This window comes from Bidens hawaiensis, unplaced genomic scaffold (assembly GCF_021521415.1).
Source record: "Bidens hawaiensis isolate Kalapana, Puna unplaced genomic scaffold, B.hawaiensis_p1.1 tig00040619_1, whole genome shotgun sequence".
NCBI lineage: Eukaryota > Viridiplantae > Streptophyta > Magnoliopsida > Asterales > Asteraceae > Bidens > Bidens hawaiensis.
Genome location: NW_027505670.1, coordinates 40,616 through 54,064, shown reverse-complemented (window position 1 = coordinate 54,064; position 13,449 = coordinate 40,616). Strand labels below are relative to the sequence as shown.

Genomic DNA, 13,449 nt, shown 5'->3' with positions numbered 1-13,449 from the left:
CTTATAATGAGCCCAGATAAGAAGTACCTTCGAGTGGACCGAAGCCCAAATAACGAGGCTTAATAGAATAATAGACGATGCCTCTATAAAACGTAATAATTCTATACCATGTAATTTTTTTTCTTTACTTTTGTATTTGTATAGTTCTATCATCATCCTTAACAATCATTACTCCAATTTCACATCCTAACAAATTTCAAGATAACATATTACAATAACATTATAACAGGAAAAACCTAAACCGAAAACACACTTTTGCACATGCTAACACCTTCCTATAATACCTTAACAACCAATATTTTCTATATTCATTACAACAATGGCATATCTTGATAATAAAACACATACAAAATCCCGGTTAGCGTATACAACTTGTTCTGCTCAAATCAAGAAACCGATCAATCTCATCCAAAACCGAGCCATCTATGGATTTTCATATCACAAAGCCTTGATTTTACCCCCATATCCATAGTACCTCAATAACCCTTCATCCTGTCTCCAATTCTTTCACCTTCACTTCAACCTGTTTTCATCACCATGTACAATTCATAATCTTTTTATAACCTTAAAAACTTAAAAAACGTGTGCCGATATTAAACAATACATTAACCAAGATAATGCTAAATGATACCTCCAAGAAAACCTTTTTCTGCAAGAAATCTTCAATATCGAACCTTGAAGCCGTTGCTAGTACTTTTAGAGCTCTTCCATCCTGGTTAAATAAAATATCACATTTTAAGACCAATATTAATGCAATTTGTAAGAAAATAAAATGCAACAATCACGTGCCTTCCCGATGAGGATAATTTTCTGTGTGTTCTTTTCAACAACTATCTCAACTTGAATGAAGTCTTTAGCATTCGGTCTCGCTTGATAATTTATAACATTAACCTGCCAAACAATTAGATATTAAAAATGAGTTTTTCGAAAAAAAATTTAAAGAGTGCTGCAAATTTACCTGGCACGCATAAGGGACTTCATTACGAAACTACATGAAGATTTTTTCCCTAACAATTTCAGCTATGAAGAATCTTTCAGGGTGCTCACTAGTTATATCCTGCTCCAAGATAATAACTTATTTATCATAGATTAAGATGATAATAAAAAGACAAAAAAGATTATTTTTACTAACATGCCTTGGGATATAACGCGGGCCCGAGAGGAAGTTTAGATAATATCCATTCTTTTACATCATCAACTCCATGACCAAATTTAGCACTCACAGGTATGACATCATCTGCATCAGTAGATTTCTCATACCACTGCAGATATTATGATACCACATTAAATAATATTGTCAAATTATCTCATCCAACATAATAGTAAATACATTTCTTACCTCAAGTTTCTTTGCCATTTCACCGGGTTTAATAAGATCTTTCTTATTTAAAACCAGCAACATGGGTACGTTATTTTTTAGCTCACCAACACCTTCATGCAGCATTTCATCAATCTAGAATAACACACATGTTAACCAAATGATATGAATATTACATACAACATAATCAATCTTTCTTTAAGGAATTAATATTACACTTTGGGGTGTCTTGCATGCATCAACAACCACTAACACACAGTCTGCGTTAATGGCAGCACTTCGCACATTATTCATCATCATCGAGTCTAATTTGTGCATTTTCTTTTCAATAACACCAGGTGTATCATATAGTATCATCTGAAACAAAAACCAAAACCAAAACCATAATCATTATAATAAAAAACAAACAAGAGTAATCTTTCATAGCTTAGATCAAAGAATGGCCAAACCTGATACTCTGGTGCAGAGCATATACCGAGAATCCGATGTCTTGTTGTTTGAGGCTTATCTGTTACAATTGAAAGCTTTTGCCCAATCATTTGATTCGAAAGTGTACTTTTTCCAACATTTGGTTTGCCTACGACAGCTATATATCCTGTGAATTACTCAGACAAGTTATCCCTATGTGCAAATTATCCGCATTATCGACATATATAACAGCATCACCGATAACAAATTGATGAGAAGCTGATTCCAGAGTTAGTAGACTCTTATCCGGACCAGCTTGATAGGGGAAAAGTCCGAAAACAGAACAGAAAAGGCCCAAACTATAAAAAGACATAACTTGGGCGACGAGTTGAATTACAAAGCCTACTGCTAGTCGACGGAAAGGTCTCGACGATATGGTTTGGTCCAGCTGTGAGACCCAAATTCCACTAGGCTCTGATTTCGAAAATAAAGACTTTTTCTCCAACTTTTGCAATCTACAAAGCTTTCTGCATTTAGCCTTACGCGTTTTTTTATTCATCGATTACCATAATTGCGTTCTATTCTTAGTCTTAATTTCAGTATATAAGAGTAGAGGTGCACAAAAAAACGGTTTCTAAGCCGAACTGGCAACCGAGTGAAACCGAACCGGTTTGGAACCAGTACTCTTTGAAACCGGTTCCAAACCAGTGAAACGAAACCAAACCGGCGGATAACAGACCAGAACCCGCCAAGAAACTGATAAGAACCAGTCAAGAAACCGGTTTGGACTTTTCATTGACCAACCCGAACTGGTTTTTACTTTGGAGCCCGTTTGTGCACCTCTATATAAGAGCTTATCTGCAAATTCGAAAAACTGACAAGCCTGCCAAATTTAAAATTCCTTTTACAAGTGCACCCTATGTAATCATTTGAGAAATTCTTCAACTTTTATATTTAAGATATATTCTCTGCGTTAAAAATCAAGGACATTTGGTAGGTTCCAAATGCATTACGATACTAAAAAAGCATTCTCTCTATATGCTGTTTTAGCCAAGTTTATTATTGTAATATCCGCATATTTAAAATATTTAAAATAATAAATATTAGTAATGGATATAAGAAAATATATACAGTTGAGTTGGATAATTTATTTTTAAACTTCATAAAATCGTGTCAGTAACATAATGATTTTTGTAAAGTAACATATTTATCTTACAAGTATAAATACAAAAGCAATGTTTAAGATCTTGTTAAATTGTTGGACTTGTCATTTGGCTATTCCCGGGTGCATTACCTAAAATAACCTTGCCAAGCTCTTCGTTTTGTTCTCCCATTAATTCTAAAATTTCCAAGAAAAGCCCTTTATTTAATGAATCTTTTGATTCATCATGATCACGAAATGGTGCCCCTACCTTCACTAGTCTTTTTGTAGCACTACTAGAAGCACCTAATCTAAGTCGATAATTGGACTTTTCCTTCTCACTCTTTTTATCAACAAAAGTTTGTAGCGATTGATCTTGGTTAAGCAAATCTTCACCCATTTTAAAGGATTTATTATGAAAACTATTAAAATCCCCTTGATGACGATGAACTTTATCTTGTCTAGTCCAACCGTTAATGTAATACCCAGAAATTTCTTAAACAATAAAATAAAATTTTTATTGTATACGTCAATAATTATACTACTAATAATAATAATTTGTGCATAGTTATTTTGAACGAATATGATATTTGAGTTAAAATAAAGTTAAAACAAAAGCAAATAAATAAATAATTATCCAAAATACTTAAAACAACTTAATCCCATTCTTGTTGGATATATGTTTTTCTTTTTAAATGACCCTTATCCCCTCCAACTCCATATCCATAAGTTACAACAGACCCACGGATTCATTATCAATCACGTTTCTTTTCGGCAATTTATACCCTTTCAAAACCGCGTTTCTTGAAAAACCATGATAGCCATTATGACATCATCAAGCGTTGATGCTCGCTAGAGAAATCACCATCGCAAAGGAAGCCTTCGTTTGCTACCGTTTGTAAGCCATCAAGAATACCGGAGCCGCCGACAACTACGCGAAGTTAATTTTCTTCTAGGTCCGTATGGCTTATTACCCTAGTATTTAAGTCAGTTTGTTCCTTTGAATTCCTTTTCCTTGAAATCTAAATATGAAATTTCGTCGCTTCGTTTGGTAACCAATTCAGCCATAGTTGTCCGTGTTACTCGCCGCGCTGCCTCGAGTTTATTTGTGTTCGACCGCTGTCGCAAGGTAAGAATTCAGATCCTACGTTAATCACTCGTGTTCGGTTCTGTTCCGGCGATGCGAATCTTTTTAAATTAGAATTTAAACGTTACCACACGGATAGTTTTGTATAGTGGATTTTTATTCTGTTAATCTTAATACTGATAATATTTATACATGCATGCATGCATGGCTTCACCATCTTTCTGGTAGTTATTTAGAGCATATATAAGAAGTTTAACAAGCAACCAAGTAAACTAAATAATCAGTGTCATATTCGTATACATACAATTGCCTATGTAGCTAACACCTATTTGTTAAATATGCAGTCTATTTTTCAAACGTAATTTTATAAGAATAGATAAAGTAACTATGAGGTTAATTGATTTATAGAATGAAATTGATGATTTTTGTTCGTTTAGGCATTAACCAATGTCTAAATGGTTACGCTAAATAATAATAATAATAATAATAATAAAAACTTTCCGTCGCCGGAATGACGAAGTTAATTAACTCTCAGTATTTAAGGAAGAAATTAAATTGTAGGTTCTCCTTGTTATTAACGACGAATTGAGTTGTTTTGCCTACTTGTCGGCTCCTAAGGTACGGATTCTGTATTTCTTCACTCGAAGTATTAATTATATTTCGTTAGTACGGTTTCTGTTTACTTTTAGTCATAGTATATTAACTCTATTCCGTTACTTCGCGGTACGGATTCTGTTTCTTGTTACTTCATAGTACGGTTTCTGTTTTTGTTACTCATAGTATTATATTTTGTTCCTTCGTAGTTCGGATTCCGTGTTTTTCTTCTTTTAGCTTTATATTGTTTCCACCGTTCTCGTAGTGGTACGGATTCTGTTTCTTGTTGCTTCGTAGTAAGGTTTCTGGTTTCTTTCTCTAATAGTATTAATTATATTCCGTTACTTCGTAGTGCGGCTTTTGTTCTCGTTTACTAATAGTATTGAATCTATTCCGTTACTTTGTAGCACGGATTTTCGTTACGCGTCGGTCATATTTTGAGTTCAGTTATTTTATATAATATATTTTAGTTATATGTTACTAGTTTCAGTACTCTGTTACCCGAGCATTTTCTGACTTGTCGTTGGGGCGTCAACGACATGGCACTTATCGTGACAGTGCGTAATCAAAGTTCACGGCGTCTCTAACTAGTACTTTTGAAGTATTAGGGCCACTTAGAGGCGTATAGATCGATCTTAGCTCCGACTCCTGACTCCTGACTCCTGACATGGCACTTATCGTGACAGTACGTAACCAAAGTTCACGGCGTCTCTGAAAGTACTCATGTAGTACCTTGGCCACTTAGAGGCGTATAGATCGATCTTAGCTCCGACTTCTGACTCCTGACTCCTGACTCCTGACTTCTGTTTGAGATGGAACAATGTGTGCACGCCACCCACACCGTCTCCTTGGTGCATGGACTAGCTAGCTGTGTACCCCTCTGTTTAGGCTCTGGGTGCTTCCGTATTACACGACCTATTTATTTTAACATCATCGTCGTGTATTTTAGTAATTATATTTTGTTTCGCTATATTTCTGGTCCGTTTTGATATGTGTATACGCATTTGGTTAAATTTGAGTATATTCAGATTACGTCCCGATCGTGTATCGGATTATGTTTCGCATTTAATTATAGTTCAGTTAAATGTTACACGTTATATGTTACACGTCACACATTATATGTTACAAGTTATATGTTTCTGGCTCTGGGTGTTTTTATTATAGTTCTGATATATTTCCGCATGCGTTTGACCATGTTCTGGCCAAGTGTCGGATCATACATCCGAATTTTATTAAGTATATGTTTCGGTGAAAAGGGTTGGTTTCGAGTTTGAATTGAAGTTCGTATATTTATTCTCTTACGTCTGTCCTTACCTATACTATTGTTCTTTCCGTTACTGGGCAATTTTTGGCTCAGCCGTGTTTTCTTGTTTTGTTTTTCTTATTTTGTTTTCAGGTAATCCGGGATTCGGGGAATTTAGTGATGAGAGATAAAAATGAAGTTCAAGCTTATAAAAGTTAATTCAGTTTGTTTAATAATATGACGTAGGTTGCATTAATTTTTGTTGTATTTTGGATTATGGCGTTGATTTGATATATGTAATAGTAACACGTTAGCCTGTTCCGGGTTGGGGTGTTACAGTTATGGTATCAGAGCTAAGGCTCTTTCCTGTAGAAAACTTAAACCTTAAGATCAGACTTGTGATATAATGGGTAGACGTTGGGTTAGGATTAATATTTCATATCAATCTTCGTGCCGATCATTTTGTGATTTTCGGTCTATTTTTAGAGTCCTTTCTAGGCACCTACGTCAATCTCTGACTTTCCGGATTTCATTTAGTTGAATAAATTGTTCATGCTTACACTATACAAATATGGAAATGACTTTCGAAGACAACGCTACACAACTAAAGGGATCACGACTTTGACTTACGTACCCTCTACACTCGATTCAGACTTTACTACCACGCACGCATCTAGACATTTTCCGCGATAATTATGCATTTGAATAAACATCATTTCTTAATTATTTTGTCATCACATTACTCTTTTGTTATAAGCCAAGCCATGTTTTTAAAATGCATAATGGAAGGCTTGTTAGGACACAGTCGTAAGGTAAATTGACGATTATGGTCGCGAACGTAATCGTGAATTTACAGGTACGCATGTGTGCTACAAAAATTCTTTTATGCAGATTTTGTTCCTCTAATACTCCATCCGATATGACCTCGTCATAAGATTTTTCACTTTATTGTGCTAGTGTTATGTGTTTATTAATTTATCTATTTATTTATTTGTATATGAGTAAAAAAAAAATATGTAAACTTATAAAATTTGATTTTTGAATTTGATATGTTTTGAGTTTTTAAAATTATGAAGGATCAAATTTGTTACCGTTTTTAAGTTCCACTTATAGTCACCTGTTTCAGTTAGTTGTTTTGTCTCGGTTACTAGTTATAGGATTCATTTAGATGTCTTCGTTTGACATTTTTGTGATACACCCAATTATATGTATTTAGAGAAAAATTTTCTGTTTCATTTCAGTAATATGATTAAGTATTCTCAGTTAAATATTTTAGTTTACCATTTAAGTTTTGTTTGGTATCATTACCGCTTGAAGTTATGTTTCTTATCCGTTACGTCAAAGTTTGATTGCGCATGGATAACTAGAAATTTCGAGGACGAAATTTTATTTAGGGAGGTAGAATTGTAATATCCGCATATTTAAAATATTTAAAATAATAAATATTAGTAATGGATATAAGAAAATATATACAGTTGAGTTGGATAATTTATTTTTAAACTTCATAAAATCGTGTCAGTAACATAATGATTTTTGTAAAGTAACATATTTATCTTACAAGTATAAATACAAAAGCAATGTTTAAGATCTTGTTAAATTGTTGGACTTGTCATTTGGCTATTCCCGGGTGCATTACCTAAAATAACCTTGCCAAGCTCTTCGTTTTGTTCTCCAATTAATTCTAAAATTTCCAAGAAAAGCCCTTTATTTAATGAATCTTTTGATTCATCATGATCACGAAATGGTGCCCCTACCTTCACTTGTCTTTTTGTAGCACTACTAGAAGCACCTAATCTAAGTCGATAATTGGACTTTTCCTTCTCACTCTTTTTATCAACAAAAGTTTGTAGCGATTGATCTTGGTTAAGCAAATCTTCACCCATTTTAAAGGATTTATTATGAAAACTATTAAAATCCCCTTGATGACGATGAACTTTATCTTGTCTAGTCCAACCGTTAATGTAATACCCAGAAATTTCTTAAACAATAAAATAAAATTTTTATTGTATACGTCAATAATTATACTACTAATAATAATAATTTGTGCATAGTTATTTTGAACGAATATGATATTTGAGTTAAAATAAAGTTAAAACAAAAGCAAATAAATAAATAATTATCCAAAATACTTAAAACAACTTAATCCCATTCTTGTTGGATATATGTTTTTCTTTTTAAATGACCCTTATCCCCTCCAACTCCATATCCATAAGTTACAACAGACCCACGGATTCATTATCAATCACGTTTCTTTTCGGCAATTTATACCCTTTCAAAACCGCGTTTCTTGAAAAACCATGATAGCCATTATGACATCATCAAGCGTTGATGCTCGCTAGAGAAATCACCATCGCAAAGGAAGCCTTCGTTTGCTACCGTTTGTAAGCCATCAAGAATACCGGAGCCGCCGACAACTACGCGAAGTTAATTTTCTTCTAGGTCCGTATGGCTTATTACCCTAGTATTTAAGTCAGTTTGTTCCTTTGAATTCCTTTTCCTTGAAATCTAAATATGAAATTTCGTCGCTTCGTTTGGTAACCAATTCAGCCATAGTTGTCCGTGTTACTCGCCGCGCTGCCTCGAGTTTATTTGTGTTCGACCGCTGTCGCAAGGTAAGAATTCAGATCCTACGTTAATCACTCGTGTTCGGTTCTGTTCCGGCGATGCGAATCTTTTTAAATTAGAATTTAAACGTTACCATACGGATAGTTTTGTATAGTGGATTTTTATTCTGTTAATCTTAATACTGATAATATTTATACATGCATGCATGCATGGCTTCACCATCTTTCTGGTAGTTATTTAGAGCATATATAAGAAGTTTAACAAGCAACCAAGTAAACTAAATAATCAGTGTCATATTCGTATACATACAATTGCCTATGTAGCTAACACCTATTTGTTAAATATGCAGTCTATTTTTCAAACGTAATTTTATAAGAATAGATAAAGTAACTATGAGGTTAATTGATTTATAGAATGAAATTGATGATTTTTGTTCGTTTAGGCATTAACCAATGTCTAAATGGTTACGCTAAATAATAATAATAATAATAATAATAATAATAATAATAAAAACTTTCCGTCGCCGGAATGACGAAGTTAATTAACTCTCAGTATTTAAGGAAGAAATTAAATTGTAGGTTCTCCTTGTTATTAACGACGAATTGAGTTGTTTTGCCTACTTGTCGGCTCCTAAGGTACGGATTCTGTATTTCTTCACTCGAAGTATTAATTATATTTCGTTAGTACGGTTTCTGTTTACTTTTAGTCATAGTATATTAACTCTATTCCGTTACTTCGCGGTACGGATTCTGTTTCTTGTTACTTCATAGTACGGTTTCTGTTTTTGTTACTCATAGTATTATATTTTGTTCCTTCGTAGTTCGGATTCCGTGTTTTTCTTCTTTTAGCTTTATATTGTTTCCACCGTTCTCGTAGTGGTACGGATTCTGTTTCTTGTTACTTCGTAGTAAGGTTTCTGGTTTCTTTCTCTAATAGTATTAATTATATTCCGTTACTTCGTAGTGCGGCTTTTGTTCTCGTTTACTAATAGTATTGAATCTATTCCGTTACTTTGTAGCACGGATTTTCGTTACGCGTCGGTCATATTTTGAGTTCAGTTATTTTATATAATATATTTTAGTTATATGTTACTAGTTTCAGTACTCTGTTACCCGAGCATTTTCTGACTTGTCGTTGGGGCGTCAACGACATGGCACTTATCGTGACAGTGCGTAATCAAAGTTCACGGCGTCTCTAACTAGTACTTTTGAAGTATTAGGGCCACTTAGAGGCGTATAGATCGATCTTAGCTCCGACTCCTGACTCCTGACTCCTGACATGGCACTTATCGTGACAGTACGTAATCAAAGTTCACGGCGTCTCTGAAAGTACTCATGTAGTACCTTGGCCACTTAGAGGCGTATAGATCGATCTTAGCTCCGACTTCTGACTCCTGACTCCTGACTTCTGTTTGAGATGGAACAATGTGTGCACGCCACCCACACCGTCTCCTTGGTGCATGGACTAGCTAGCTGTGTACCCCTCTGTTTAGGCTCTGGGTGCTTCCGTATTACACGACCTATTTATTTTAACATCATCGTCGTGTATTTTAGTAATTATATTTTGTTTCGCTATATTTCTGGTCCGTTTTGATATGTGTATACGCATTTGGTTAAATTTGAGTATATTCAGATTACGTCCCGATCGTGTATCGGATTATGTTTCGCATTTAATTATAGTTCAGTTAAATGTTACACGTTATATGTTACACGTCACACATTATATGTTACAAGTTATATGTTTCTGGCTCTGGGTGTTTTTATTATAGTTCTGATATATTTCCGCATGCGTTTGACCATGTTCTGGCCAAGTGTCGGATCATACATCCGAATTTTATTAAGTATATGTTTCGGTGAAAAGGGTTGGTTTCGAGTTTGAATTGAAGTTCGTATATTTATTCTCTTACGTCTGTCCTTACCTATACTATTGTTCTTTCCGTTACTGGGCAATTTTTGGCTCAGCCGTGTTTTCTTGTTTTGTTTTTCTTATTTTGTTTTCAGGTAATCCGGGATTCGGGGAATTTAGTGATGAGAGATAAAAATGAAGTTCAAGCTTATAAAAGTTAATTCAGTTTGTTTAATAATATGACGTAGGTTGCATTAATTTTTGTTGTATTTTGGATTGTGGCGTTGATTTGATATCTGTAATAGTAACACGTTAGCCTGTTCCGGGTTGGGGTGTTACAATTATTATTATTATTATTATTATTATTATTATTATTCGTACAATGTATATGTTATTGATGTATCAAAAAAGCAGTTGAATTAAACAAATAATAATTGTGTTCCTAGGTCAAAACTATCTACAAACATTTGAATTGAAGAAAGTGAGTGAGTGAGTGACCGGTGCGATGGTTAGGGTCATGGGAATAGCCAAGCTCCTCCATCTCATAATCGTCTAGCATCGCCATGTTCCTATCTGGCTTCGAGCTCAACGACAAAAACGCCGACGTTCCATAATCATCATCGTCTTCTTCTAGTTTGAATTGGCTTTGAGAACATGATAATAAGCGGTGCTTGGCGGGTGATGTCTGGAATTGAAACTGACGGCGGAGATTGGAGAGAGGACAACGGTGGATAGACAAGGGAAGAAGAGCCGGAGATATGGTTTGACGGCCAAGTTCCATTATGCCATGCGTTTATTGCCTTTGTTGAGGGTTTCTTATTGCCATTGTTTCATTGCTCACAACACACTGTCTCTCAACTTATCTTCTTTCTCTCTCTTTCTCTTTCTCTTTGCTGCGGGTCTTTCTATTTCTAATTTTATATATTTTTTCTTACTACAAAACTCCCATATTTTATTGAAGCCATCATATTGCTTAATTTTTAAATCGAGGTCTCTCATTGATTTAACCCAAACTCATGGGTATGGGTCTTACCAAAACCAGATAGCTCTTAAACGGGTAATAACATTTTATTAAATTAAAAATTAATCTTACCAATTATTTGATATGAAAATCCTATAAAATAGAGATATACTAAAATTTAATATCCAATTTTTAAAAAAAAATATTATTTATAATTAATAAACAATTTTATAGTAAAAAAAATAAGCGGGTCATTGGTCACTAGATCCAAATAGCTTTTAAATGGGTTATAACATATCATTTATTTATGAAACTCTTTCATCATCAAACCCTAAGTATATTATTATTAACTTTTTCACAATAAAGAAAATTAATATCAAATTGATTCACTGCTATTAGATTTAGGGTTTAACTGCATGATTTTTTATACAAACGGTTAATAGATTTGATATTTAATCTATTCCTATTAATAGATTTATGTTTTAATCTATTTAGGGTTTAAATGTATGATTTTTTTTAAATTATCGGTTAATCAATATGATGTTTAATATGTTTGTTACTTAAAATTATGTTTATATACTGTGATTTTTTGTTCATAATACGCATTTTTCCAAGTTTCAGTAATATTAATTTATTTTTATGACCTATTAATTTAAAAATTGAAAATCTTATTATATATGGACAGGAACCTAACTGCTATAATAATTAAAATATTAGTTTATTATATTTAACACATTCCTTTATTTGGTATAATATTAGTCAAACAATAGAAAGTGATTTAACAAGCATCCAATCTAACTAATATATTAAAGCAACATAATTTTTTCTACATGTCTAGGTTGTCCACATAGGCTTCCATGTTAGCAACATTCCATAAATCTAATTTCCACATATTCACAATAAAATTTTAATTAATGATATTGACTTTTATATTTTTGTAACTTATTAATGTAATTATGATATTAATTATTCTAATTATTGTTAGAATTAAAAAACTTATTAAATTTACTAGGTTTAAATTGTTCATCGTTTCTTCTTTAAAAGGCACATGCTTCGTTCAAAAATTTTAACGCTCCCCATCGTTTGTAACCAGATTCTTTGCCTCATCTATAACCGGTTCTTCATGATTTGTCGGTTTCATAATCCAAATAACATTAAATATGTTCATCGTTTGCAATTATCATGTATGATTTATATTTTAGTGTTTAATCATTTTTTGTGATATAACAACATCAAACTGATTCACTGTTATTGGATTTAGGGTTTAACTGCATGATTTTTTAAATAACGGTTAATAGATTTGATATTTAATTTATTCATATTAATCGATTTATGTTTTAATCTATTTAGTGTGTAAAGGTATGATTTTTTTTTTAAATTATCGGTTAATCGATATGATGTTTAATGTGTTTGTTACTTAAAATTATGTTTATATATTGTGATTTTTTGTTCATAATACGGCTTTTTTCAAGTTTCACTAATATTAATTTATTTTTATGACCTATCAATTTAAAATTTGAATATCTTATTATATATGGATAGAAACCTAACTGTTATAATCTAACTAATATAATAAAGCAACTCAATTCTATCCACGTATCATTAATCTAGGATGTCCACATAGGACTCCACATCATCACATTTCCATATAATTATTTTCCACATATTCACAATTAATTTTTGGTAAAATTAAACTGTTATTTTTGAAAACTAAAATCATTTTTAATATAGTTGATCAATTAGTTATATATTGACTATAAATTCACAAACTTACAAAAACTGTTATTTTTAATTAAAACAATCCTGCAACAACAATCTTACAAAAACACAATTAAAACAATCTTACAAAATACACACCAGGAATTTTTTTAAAGGGGATGGATCCCCGACAAACATTTCAATAAAAATAAAATAAAAGAAAATGGGTTAATTAAAACGGTTTCTAAATTATTCAATAGGTCAAATTGGTTTATTATCAGAGTTAGATGTCTAATTTTTGATAGTTCCAAAAATCAAGCCCTGGATTTTTATTACAAATTATATGCCGCATTTATATGCTTATTTATAGGATGTATATTGCATTATATTGAATTCGATTTATTGTATTTATTATTTAATTAAAACGGTTTCTGAACTTACGGTGTTTATCAAAAATAAACATCTCCATATGTAGTATATAACATCCGCTCATAGATGCATTCTCCACATTAAAACAATCTTCTGCTTTTGAAACTTTTACAAAGTAAGTTCTTCAACTGTTAATTATAAATTTTATATTTAAACGAAT

The 13,449-nt window shown here is 32.6% G+C and overlaps 1 pseudogene across 1 annotated transcript; it reads right to left on the bottom strand.

Moving 5' to 3' along the window:
* Window positions 1-144: 144 nt before the first annotated feature.
* LOC143614645 (GTPase ERA-like, chloroplastic) lies at window positions 145-10,982 on the bottom strand (annotated as a pseudogene). The gene is made up of 9 exons (XR_013150322.1): window positions 10,700-10,982; window positions 1,768-1,913; window positions 1,535-1,675; window positions 1,340-1,453; window positions 1,137-1,262; window positions 959-1,057; window positions 790-891; window positions 611-712; window positions 145-504 (listed from the first exon to the last, which is right to left on the bottom strand). The product of XR_013150322.1 is annotated as a GTPase ERA-like, chloroplastic (transcript).
* Window positions 10,983-13,449: the final 2,467 nt, after the last annotated feature.